Consider the following 13,503-nt stretch of genomic DNA (forward strand, 5'->3'; position numbering starts at 1 on the left):
CCTCCCAACCGTTGGATAAACTTATAGAAACACATTGATAATAAAATCAGATTGCAGCAGCAGATAATTGGATTCTTGGTCATCATCATTAATGTAAGGGAGATAAGTGTTAAAATCTGTAGTACATTTTCTCTTTAAACAATAAATGGTACCCCAAGATACTCATACAAATTAAAGATAATTATCTAAAAGAGATTTATCTAAAAACTTCCTCAAAATACAGTGTCTAAAATGGTACTCAATAAACTTTAAGGAATTAGTTTAGTTGGCAAAGACCATTGTCTCATAATATGAAGTCTAGATTTCGAATCTGTTTAAGGTTATGACCGAAGTCTCACCACATGTTTAAATAATTATATAACATTACCTCCGTGAGAATGTTGTTGAAGTGCACATGAATTGGAGTTTTTTAATACAGGAAGGAAGATTCCAGGGGTGTACGGGGCTGTTTCAACATAGCAATTTTACTTCAAAAATTTTTATTTTGTCAAATTTTTTCATTTTCTTTATTTTTTAATAAAAAAGTGAGAAATGTAATAATATTTGTTTTATTAGAGAAAAAAATACAATAGAAAACTTTTCAACATATAAAATTCTACATTTACAAAGTGAAATTCATGAGATAAAACTTTTTATAAAACTTTATATAGAGATTAAGCCGAAGTAACAAATTTTACTAGGTCATTAGCTAGAAGCCGGGGAAACACAATAAAAATTTGCAATGGATGCTCAAGGCAAATCTTAGTTTCTTGCTTAATGTCACCATTTGCTCAAGAACTTGCCAACGAAGCTTTAGGAAGACAAAGTGATAGAATATGGATTGATAGGTCTTTGAATGATCTTTGAATGATCTCAATACAATGTAATATTTGCTTTCTTTGTATAAAAAAAAAAAATCACGTTGACTAAATAGTTTTTTAGGATGAAACCACAGATTTCATTCCACAACCAAAGAGTTAATTTTATGAATTGTGACTCCATAGATTTGAAATTTCCAGACTCATGTAACCAAACAAGCCCTTTGTTAATGTCGCCATTTGAAATGTTTGATTATACTAGGTTAGTTTCTTACACTCTATCCTCTATCTTATTACAATACATAACCTTTAAATAACAACTAATCAGAGTGGCGCAGCGGAAGCGTGGTGGGCCCATAACCCACAGGTCCCAAGATCGAAACTTGGCTCTGATAATAAGAGAAATGCTTCCTAAACCTTTTTTTTTTTACCCAATGTTAAATAATAAATAAAAATAAATAAAAAGAAAGAATGAAAGAAGAAGTAGTGTTCCTTTGATTGCAAAGGAAATGTAAAGTGAAATTTATTGTCTCAGGAAGAAATATTTTTTAAGTGTTTGTCATAAGGATATTACTTTTCTCAAGTAGAATATTTTCACATTTTGAATGAAAATGTAATTTTAGTTTACTTATCAAAAACATAAGTAAATTAAAAAAATCTAGGAAATCTTGTCCGTTGACTCTCCATCTTCAATGAGAGCAAAAAGCAAACGTATTGGTGCCTCCGTTTTGCACCTTGTAGACTCTAAACTTCAAACGTCAAAGATTAGACCATCCATGCATTTGTGCAATATGAATAGATAGACATGAGCGTATGTTTGCAATTCAGTGATTAGTATATACACGAAGTGTGGGTCTATTGACAAGTCATATGATGTTTTCAATGATACACTGTGCTAGTAGTCTTGGGTCATGGAATACCATAATATCATGACACTTACAATAAAATAGGTCAATCTATAAATTTGAAAATTTTTACATCAATTTTATAATCAACCAAACAACTTAATAAAATTATTTTTACTGGACTTCATTTTGAATCAAACGGCTTAAAAGGAAAAAAATTAATTCCTTTCCCATTCTCCTTGCAACCAAACATACTTGACCAATGTAAGGACATTAGTTGTAGTAATTCTAGTAAGCAAGTCCTAGAACCCATAAGTATGATTAATTTACCACTTACCCAATTGTTAAAGCAATAACAAATCACTCACATGGCACTTTCATTTTTTATGATAGAAAGTAAAAAGAGTATTTTAAAGGGCAACTAACTCACTTTAGTTGGGGTAAAATTCTTTTTTTTTTTTTTTTGGTAACCAGTTGGGGTAAAATTCTTAGCACCTCCTTTAAGTGGGTTATATTACATGTAACGCACTCCAATAATACGTCTAGCACACAACTGAGAGTGTTAGTTAGTCTCAATTAAGTCTCATGCAAAATGAAATGACCAAAATATCCTAATAATATTAGACTATCATTTTATGAAACTACCCTTGTGTCTCATCATATACCCAACCTTGAGAATGGATTTCCTCTTCTTCCTACTCTTTGCTAGAAACCACCCACCACTGATGGAAACGACCCTCCTATTTGGGTTTCGTGATTAGTCTTCAGGCTCTCTTAATAAGAAGAGTGGTGGGTGTCGAATCCACCACATGTAATCCTTCTCTCAATTGAATCTATGATAATAGTGAGTAGAATCGAATCCCCAGAGATTGGTGAAACATTAATTTCAAGTAGATTGGTTATGCTTATTAAGGATCAGCCCTCTAACAATCAATCTTTCTCTACTTTCTCAAATCCAAAAGACATAAACATTAGAGTTTGAAAAGAAAAGCGGATAGTTTGTTTGCAACGGAATCTAAACTAAACTGACTCTCTAATGGAATCCAACACCATAGGAACAATCATGGCAAAGGCATGAAGCTCCATGCGCGTCCACTTTTTCGGTCACTCCTTCAAGAAGGTCTGTTGGCGATGAATCCTCAATTTTGAAGGAGTCTTCATAACCTGTAGTATATTCTAATAGAAACAAACACATAAAAGGAAAGAGTTCAACAGAAGTTAGTGAGATCAACTCAACATCATATCATGCATTCATTCACAAGATCCCATTACACATATAACATGAATATCAATAATGTAATTAATGATAATGATATGACATATGAATGATTATGACATTATTCTCCTAACTCTATCATGAAGTCTCTGTACTAGACACGCATTAAGTCATAGACCAGTCTTCTCTGGGCGGTTTCATTCTCTCTCCCTCAACAATCTTTATATCTTGGGTTATTCGCGGTTGTTGGGTCAAGTCACATCAATCCGTGGCTAAGAAATAAGTCACCACTCTCTCACATCACCATTTGGCATGAGAACTGACGCGTGTCAAGGATTACTCTAGGCCCAATGCATAGTCATACGGTCTCGTACTACATATGGTCCAGATACTTCCCCCATGGCACCAACCAACTCAGTTCAGTATCATTTTTCACCTAGAGATAGGATCCTCAACGGGAGGCATCTGTTGGATTCCATTTCTCAACCCTATGGTCATCCACATATAATGGACATGATGCTCTCCATGTCCTCTCATAGGTTGGTTATCGGTCTTGAACGCCCATGAGCCCTTATCTATTATATGCAACCCTACCATCTCATGAGTGTAGTGGGCCTGCTTGATGCTCACAGGACCCACCCATTGACATCACGGGTTATTCGGTTTCAATACCCCTATCGGAAGGGTAATAGTACTCATGAGGTTATCTACCTAAACACTTCTAGACACCTAACATTTTTGTACTTAGGTTTGGATGCATACTCATGTAAGTTCACTAGGTACTGGGCAAACCCACAACCCTAGTTGGTAAATATACATAAGAGAATCTAAGTCTCAAAACCAATCCACATACATTTTCATATCATCATTTAAAGAATATTGAAAAATAGAAGCAAAGATATTTCCTCACCTTTCATTCTCGCAAAGTCACACACATCATCACAAGATAAAAAATACTAAAGCAAGACAAGATATCAATAATGAAAATTAATTAACATCATTAAACATGCAATATAAGGTTAAGTATATTCCTCACATTTCAATTCGATTATGTTCTAAAAATTCACAAATTTGCTCTCAAGTGTCAGTGTTTATAATCAAAATAAACCTAAGCATGTAATAGAATTAATTGATATTAATTAGGAGTCAATTGGGTTTCAAAGATATCCCAAAATCATCCTACAAAAACCCAATCTATCATATGGGTTGAAACCCACGGTTCTCAACCTAGTTTCAGCGAAAGGTCAATATTTCGCTACCAATTCAAAGTCGAATCGAAACGAAACTTTGGGAATGTCTAATTAGTAGAAATAGGGTCCTAAAGGCACCTTAAATTTCGCCCAATTTATTCTAAAAAATAAAAATAAAAATAAATTAAAATAAAAAATAAAAACCAAATTTGGCTTTCTAAATCACCCGCGGGCGTCTCAGAGTATCAAAATGTGAAATCATTTGCAATGATTCGCACAAACAATTCACATACTAGAGGAAAGCATTAATACAACTATTTAAGAGCATTTAAAATACCTCACATTCTTCAACTACCAAAATCCCACATTCAAAGTGAAGAGAACCCCACAAAACTATGCTTAAAGAAGAGGGTTTAAAGATTCTCACCTTTTTCAATGTTCTTGCGACGATCCGGATCACAAAACACCTTTGATTGGATGGAATCTACTCTTCTCCTTAGTTTCTCCTCTTCCCAAAGCCTCATCCCCCACTCTAGCATTAGAAAATGTGTTTGAGGTGAGTTGAAACATAAAATAGGGTTTTAAAACCTGAAATCTTGATTCTGTCCCGTCATCGGGGAGGAGCAGGGGCCAACCGGCCACTCATTCTGTTCATGTTTGGACCCCCATTTGAGGTCCAATCTCGGTGATTTTTTGTTTGAAAGAAAGGTCTTTCGATTATCTTCGTTTGGATATATTTACCTCGTCAATCGGACGCTCCATCGTTAGTCTACAAACGTGCCAAAATCGTCTTTTAATGCCATCGTGATTGACCTTCTCTCTCTTCTTAAACTCCTGGAGAGATGTCGAGTGATCACTAGGGTCATCCACAATCATTGCCACTTCTAAACTTTTAGGCTCAGTTCAAATGGCCCAAAATTGTCGCCAACTCGAGGTCCGAATTCGCGATCCTGAAATCATTGGTTGAAGGGTTAGAAATCCTGGGGATTTCACAAGTTTGGATCCTCTTCTTAGAGGGGCTCTTCCAATGAGCGTTAAATGAGTTATAGCCCATTGCCAAGTGTAATATTCTAATCCAAAGGTATTCATTGGATTTGTCTTAACCCTTAAATTAATTAGAATATAACACATGGCTAGTTTAGTTTGAGGATGACTTGAGCCAGTTATCTACAAACACGAAGAATAATAAGAATGGGTCTCCTCTGTGGACGGGAAGTCACCTCAGATGCGCAAGTCAGATTTTTGATAACACATATCCTCCTTGAGAGGAGTTAATGTTCAAAGATTTTTGATCTCTTTGGTAGTTGCAAGAGAGTTAATGTAAGACTAATCTTAGCTTATCTTCTGTTCCCTCTTATTTTGCCTTTATAGACAAATCTATGTTCTTTCTGAAAAAGACAAACCTTGACCATTGGATCTATGTATTCGAAATGGAGGGGGCTTGGATGGGTTGTGACACCAATCTTGTTGGAGGAGCCAAGGCCCAAATCTTGCTTGAGAAGTTTAGGACCTAATACACCCTCCCCCACATTTGTCAGTAATCTTGACATACGTGGACCTTGGATATGATGTGTTCCCTCTTAAACTCTAGAGAAATCGTAAGGAAGCAGTTCCCAAGAAGATCTGGACGGATTAGTGCCCCTATGACAAGCATTAAGCACTTGAGGTACAAGGGCATAGCATTAAATGCCAAATTTAATGCTCTGACAAATTTGTTGCTAGAAACATGCTATCTCCCATCCTCTCGCTACTTTTGTCGAGAAGTAACATTTTAGATATCTATTAAAATTCATGCTGTCATGTCAACATTTCTACGTGGCAATATCATGAGGGTAGTCTCAAGGAAGAGTCACTTCCTGGAAAGCGTATGCCAACAAGTTACTCATTGATTCCTTGAACCAAGTCAAGACTAGTGTACCAAATTGAACGGTTCATTCCAGTTTGGTGGTCTAAGCTTGAATTTGGTATAACAATATATATCATATATATTGTATTTCAGAATTGAAATGGAATTTCTTAAAATTGATAATGCCAAATTAGATAGTAAATAAATGAAAATCTAATGGAAGTATGAACTTCTTAAAATTGATAACATCAAATTGGAAAGTAAATAAATAAAAAATTAAAAAAAAAAAAAAAAAACAGCAAATTGAAGACTACATATAAAAAAGTTCAAAATAAAGAGCTACCAAATTAGGGTTAATTTCTTCTTCTTCTAATTACTAGGGTAATAATGTAATTGAATATAGTGTAAATAAGTAGAATAAAATCTTAGGATTATTTTGGAATTTTAAAATAAATAAAAATTGCTACGTCATCGCTTAACTAACAAAGTTTAATGGTAGGGGGCAACAGTAATTACAGGTAAAGTCTAAGGTTAGATTAGTAATTTCAAAAAGTATAGGGAATAATGTAGTAATTACCCCCCCCCCTTCTTTTTTTTTTCCTGCTTCACAAGAGGTGAATGACCTAGATAAAGGTTTGTTGCATGAAAAATAAAGGTAAGAAAAGTAAGATTAAAATCAAAACTTTTCAATATTGGATAGTCAACATATTATACTTGCTAATTCAATCTGTTACACAATGGTTTGCTTTCCAAAACCAAATGAAGAGAGTTAAAGACGTAACAAAAGCATTACCCCAAAATTTATTTGCTCCATCATGCTCGATGCAGTAATTTTATTAATTCCTCACTACACTAATAAATTGGAAAAAGAAAACTTCTAGAATTTCATTCCATGGGAACTGAGGAAGTTCTCGATATCAATTCAATGCAGTTTGAAGACTGTGGGGATTTCTTCCCCTCAAAGAAGGTGGCTTTGGAGGCAAGCATTGAAAACCTCAACATATTGTTTGATTTCGACTTGGGCTAGAATGCGGATAGAGTCTAGATGGATTGATGAAGATGAAAGAGATCAATTGACTAAAGGTGGAGACAAGGAAACCAAAGTCGTTCGGCTAGTGTTTAGCTGAAAAAAAAGATGGTCTGCCTATCAGTGATGGAAGAGAGGGTTTAGGGTTTCACTCAATTTGATTTTGTGGTAACGACCTTGAGTAATTTTATATAATACACATATCGGTCCCACATAGATACTATTGCAATCTAAGTACCATCAACGGATATTTCCAGCAGTGCCTGAGGCATACCCTTATGCATAACTAGTCAGAGCAACAATTGGAAAGAATAATCATATATTGAAGCTTTACTAAGTTAACAAAATAAACTCTACCAAAATATAAATATATATATATATATATATATATAAACAAAATAAACCAACATTAATACCATAAAGAAAACGACTAGCTTTGGAGAACCGGTCAAAGAATAGGAACCGGTCCAGTGAAATAAGCCGAATCCGCTGACCCAAATTATCCGATGCGAATCGGTATAGAAATCGTCCAAATCCGTCCCTCAACCTGATTTTTTTCTTGGTAGAAACCCTCAACAGTCAAACATGACTTGAAGCGTTCAGAAGTGGGGCAAACGAAATGTTAAGTTTGCCCATTCCGATGATTTCAGGTCAACACGTTAATAATAAATTAAGGAAGCCGGGAACAATTCAAACCACTTGAGACGGGTTCCACCTCGTTCTCTCTCTCCTGTTCATCTTTTCTTTATAAAAAGTGATATTGGAGATCGATCAACTCCAAATCTACACCTCACTCTCAATCTTCGATTCAAAAACGATCCAAACCCAAATCTAGAATCCACAAAAACAACAACCGGAAGCTTATATACAACTGAGTAAATCATCAGCAGCACTGCTAATATGTCAGCACTTCAGGCATCAGGTTTCACAGGGTGTTCATCGTTGTTTTCAAAATCTTCTAAGCGATGTCTAAGCGGCAGGACTAAAGCAACACTCCAGGCCCCAAAACTCCAACCAAATAGAGCTTTAGTTCCAAGGTTTCCTGCAAGGGACTTGATTGAGGAATTGAACTTGAGAACCAGATTCAATGACACAACCACAAGAGAATTTGATGAAAACACCCCAAATTCCAAGGTAGTAGCAGAACTTTATGCGGTAATGGAGGCAGCTGCAGGCAGAGCAGAGATGCACACAAGCGTTGGAGAGCAGCGGGATAACTGGAACCACCTCTTCCTCACATCTGTTAATGCCATCACCCTCACTGCTGCTACCATGGTTGGCCTGGCAGCCACCACCTGCGGCACAGGAGAACCTCTTCTGGCTCTCAAGCTCTCTTCTACTCTCTTATATTCAGCAGCCACGGGGATGCTGGTGGTGATGAGCAAGATCCAGCCCTCCCAACTAGCCGAAGAGCAGAGAAATGCTGCGAGGCTGTTCAAGCAGCTCCAGAGGGAAATCCAAACAACCCTTGCAATTGGGTCTCCCACAGCAAGGGATGTGAAGGATGCCATGGACAAGGTCTTGGCTCTTGATAGGGCCTACCCTCTTCCCTTGCTTGGAGCAATGCTTGACAAGTTCCCAGAGACAGTAGAGCCAGCAAATTGGTGGCCACAACAACCAGAACAGAAAGAACTCGGTGTTGCTGGTAATAGTAGAAAAAGGAAGGGAAGCAATGGATGGAATGCAACGCTAGAAAAGGAAATGAGACAGATAGTTGAGGTGGTGAAGAGGAAAGACACAGAAGAGTATATGAGGCTGAGCAAGTTGGCATTGAAAGTTAACAAGACACTAGCCATTTCTGGGCCTGTACTCACGGGCATTGCAGCTCTGGGGTCTGCTCTTGTAGGATCAGCTCCTCAGCATCAATGGCAATGGGCAGCGTTTCTGGGAGTCACTGCAGGAGCCCTTGCAGCCATAGTGAACACAGTGGAGCATGGTGGGCAAGTAGGGATGGTATTTGAGATGTACAGGAACAATGCTGGTTTCTTTCGGTTGATGGAAGAGTCCATCATGTCCACCTTGAAGGAAAAGGACGTAGATAAGAGAGACAATGGGGAGTTGTTTGAAAAGAAGGTGGCTCTACAACTAGGAAGGAGCTTGTCTGAGCTCAGGGATCTAGCAGCTTCTTCTTCTTCTTCTTCTTCGAGAAGAGATGAAGAGAGCATCGAAGAATTTGCTAGCAAGCTCTTCTAATTTTTTTCCTGTAGTTAACACATACACCATGTGCAGTGTAAATCTTGTACAAATTGAGTCACGGATGCTGTAGGCAAGAAGTTGATTAACTCAGTGTAAACATCAGACAACTCAAATAGGAAAATTTATTGTTGGAAATTTACCCATTTTGTTCCTCCCAACCATTAGATAACAATTAGAAACAGATCGATAATAAAGTCAGATATATGCATAATTGCATTCTATATATATTGATCATCATCATTGTATGGGAGAATTTAGGTGTTATAATCTATAGAACATTTTCACTTTAAACAATATATGGTGGCAATTATCCTAAACGAAAGTTTTGTTAAGTTGGGGTTGCTGGGGCCACAAGCGAAGTAGATCTTTAACACATCAATTCTCTCAGGATTTTTTTTTTATTTTTTATTTTAATGTTTTTTATTTACATTCCAATTTGAGGTTATCATATTAGTTTAAGTCATTGTATTGAGGTATTCTGAGGGGAAGAGGCTCAGAGTATGTTGTGTCTCTCTTGGCAGTCTCTTGCAATCATCTTATTCTTAATTATACTTAATTAAGAGAGGATATATGATAAAAACCCTTATCCTTAATGTTTATTTTTTATTTTATTTTTTTGGTATCTAAGGTTCATCTGGACCAGATTGTGCGCACCTCGATTACATCTTCAAGGGGGAGCTTTATCATCCGCAAGGGTCGAACCCATAACTACTCCACTGAGAAGTATGGATCTTACCCTCAGTGTTTATGCATATACAAGACATGACAAATCATAGACTTTGGCATTGATGCAAAACACCATCCATGGTATGCCTCAAGAAAACTATCTCCAAAAGCTACCCAAATTCCGGCTTACACTACCTATGTGGCTTTTGGCAACCAGCTCTTCAGTTCTAAAGGCAATGATTAATTTTAAAAGTCTTGAGTAATACATTAGAGACCTTTTAGAAAGCTTTTTTTTTTTTTTTTTTAAGTAATACCTTGAAAAAATGCTTGTCTGGAGTAGACGACTTGGGCAAAATGGTAGTTTTCAAACCCAATTGTCTCTAGTTTAATTAATTTTACATACATATATTCAATGGTTTATTTCTCATACCTCAATTTCCTCAAGTCTCATAAAGGTGTGAGAGTGGCGCAAGTCAAATATATAAATTCAAATCATAATAAAATGATGGTTACTTTACCTTCACTGATTCTATTATCCTAATATATCCTTATTAATGATATTTTTAAAAACCTTCATTTATTATAGATCTCAAAAAGCCTTTTCTCAAACCTTTTTATTAAAATTATTGTTTCTCATTTTAATATAAATTTTGTACATATAAAAACAAAATACTAAGAATTTGAATTTGGACTCTCTCCATCCAACACTTTTTTCCGTTCAGTTTGCTCGATCACTGGATAGGTGATGCATGGACAAAGAGGATGCCAACTATTAAATACAACGGCTAAAACGAAATTAGTCCGTCATCTTATATCGAGACAAATAGAGCTAAAATAACAAAATTTCCTAGGGGGGTGAGTAGGTTACAACTAGTGGATTAGCCGAATTTTTTGATTTAATTGCAAATTCAAGATTAATTAATAAATTAATTAAAATTAAACAATTGCAATCAACCACAACACAAAGCTTTTATAGTGGTTCAACATTTACACGTGTATGTCCACTCCTCTCTTGGTCATAGAGAGATTTCAAATAATGATTCTCTTTCAATACAATGGGTAGATTAATCAAACCCTTACAAATCTTGTTGGTCAAAGATAAGAGCACCCGTTAAAATCATTGTTCCAAAAGAGGAAGAACACTATTTACAAATATTGGTTTACACTAGGGCAAGAGGGTCCTTAACTAATTCCTAACTAATTCCAATCAAATCTAGAGTAGAATTAAAACAACAAATTACAAGAAAATAAAGGATATTATCTAACAAGGACGTGGCACTTTACTTCTTGTGTGAGTGTGATGCAAGTTAGACGTATGCTCAAATAACAATGATATGCACTCAAAAAAAAATGAAAAAAATGAAAAAAATAAAAAAGAAGAAGCAGTTTCAATAAGTTTGTTTAAGCACCTTGGTATGTTCTTCAAGGATGAAAGAGTGTGAGAGGCAATAACAATTAAGTCTTTGATAAATTTGAGAGCTTGAGAACGGTTGGGGAGCAATTAATCAATTAGCAATGTAGAATCTCTCAAATAGGAGTGGTTGGGCTTATAAATATGGGCATTCAATTATTTGGCCCAACCACCCAACGCCTAGAATTAACAGTTAAATTTTACCCCAGATGGCGCTCCTTCTGGGCAAGGGTGTGCCATCACTTGGAAAATAGCCATTGGGGTACACTAACTCAGACGGATCATAATCCGCTTAGATAGAGTATTCCATCTGAGCCATTGTGATTGTATATGAATTCATATACAATCATAGGGCACGTTGTCTAGTGCTTCGTTTTCTCAAACGGTGCAACGTTTGGGACCAAACGGTGCAGTTTGGAGCCTAGTGGACTAGAAAGAGAATTTGGTCTTTCTAGCCAACCCCTATGTCTACATATACTCTCTTAACATGTTTAAGATTAATCTAATGACATGATGCAAATGAGTGCAATTACATTTATATGTGCAAAGAGGTGTCCTAGGCCCTAGTTTGTTAAGTATTCTGCTTTGAGCTTGAGTTGATTTTCATTGATGTTTTTTAGTCTTCTTGCATTCCATTCTTTATGCTCATCTTAACTTGGACTTTATATCCACTATTGGCTTGATCTTGGCCTTGACTTTTTAGTTTAGGATCCAGTGTTAAATTGGTTCGGTCCATTTGCTCTCATCTTGGACTAGGCACACACAACTCAAAACAATCGTTAGTACTTTGTGTTCGTTATCATTAAAATTAATGGAGGGTAATGTAACATTGATGTAAAATGTTGACATGACATTTTCCCAACAGTCACCATTTGTTATATTAGGTTATACCAAGTTAGTTTCTTTTAGTGATGGCTATATCGAAGGTATGTGGAGGGTTGAGCTTTTTCTGTCCTCTTTGTACACTCTTCACCTTTCTTCTTATAATAAATGACTTTCAAGCATACCCACAAGTGGTGTCAGCTCAGTCCTACAGAGTTCATTTGGCTGCAAGGTAAATGCCAATATTTTGATGTAAAGTGAAACTTATATCGCTAGGAAAAGTAATTTTAGGTCTTTGGTTGTTAGGATACTATTTATCTCAGCACCTCTAAGTAAGAGGTCAGAAGTTTGAATTCCCTCTGGGCCAGGCAAATCCTCGCTTTATATTTAAATTATATGTAATAGCTAGTTCCTAGAGGATGTGATCAAAGTGCAAGTAGCTAGCCTGGGTGAGCCTGAATCTTCCCCCCAACCCCCACCCCCAAAAAAAAAAATTAAAAATTAAAATATATATATATATATATATATATATATATATATAAAAATAAAAAAAAAAATAAAAAAAAATATATATATATATATATATACCTAGGGAATCTCAACTCTTGACTCTACATCTTCAGTGAGAGCATTGGTAGCCAAAAGAAAATCAGTTGGTGCCTTCACCTTTCACTTTGCAAACTCGAAATTACAAGCGTCAATAGATGAGACTATCCATGCATTTGTGGGGAATGAATAAATAGACATGAACATGTCTGTTTCTAATGCAATTAGCATATAGCTGAAATGTGGTTCTACTGACAAGGCATGCAATGTTTTCAATGCAATACGATATGTTAGGATCTTGTTTCATGGAATAAGATAATCATGGCACTTACAATAAAATAGGTTGATGTATAAATTTTAAAAAATCTACCTCAATATTAGAGCCAACCAAATAACTTGGTAAAATTAGCTTTACTTTTCTTGCAGTCAAACAACTTAAAAGGCAAAAGTAATTCTTGTCCCTTCACTTCACTTTCCTTTTCCATTCTTCTTGCAATTGAGCATACAATGACCAAATATAATCATAGCCACGGTTGCTTGGTTGGTAAGACCAACACATCTTGAAGAGATCATGGATTCGACTATGCCTAATGATAAATTATGTAATACCTCTATCTCCTATATATAAAAATTACCTGTTTCAAATATATATAAAAAAGAGTCAACAAGAGTGAGTGAGGCATAAGGACCATGCTAGAACACATAAGCATGATAAACTATTATCTTATCCTATTGTAAAATAATTAATTACTTCAAAAGACTACCACCCAAAAAAAAAATTATTATCTCAAGAAATTGTTACTAGACATGGTCGCTCGCACAAAAAAAAAGTCTCACGCATATCTAATAACTTCTTGTGTGAGAGGAGAAAATGATATGTTTTTCTATTAGGTTTTTTTCGATAAAGAAAAAAAAATCCTATATTTTATCATTATTCTTGG

At 35.7% G+C, this 13,503-nt stretch overlaps 1 pseudogene; it reads left to right on the forward strand.

Moving 5' to 3' along the window:
• The first annotated feature begins 7,718 nt into the window (after positions 1-7,718).
• On the forward strand, positions 7,719-9,114 carry LOC149002746 (putative F-box protein At4g22030 pseudogene; annotated as a pseudogene).
• Positions 9,115-13,503: the final 4,389 nt, after the last annotated feature.

Source organism: Hakea prostrata, chromosome 10 (genome assembly GCF_041222555.1).
Source record: "Hakea prostrata isolate BN-2017 chromosome 10, UWA_Hpros_2, whole genome shotgun sequence".
NCBI classification, from domain to species: domain Eukaryota; kingdom Viridiplantae; phylum Streptophyta; class Magnoliopsida; order Proteales; family Proteaceae; genus Hakea; species Hakea prostrata.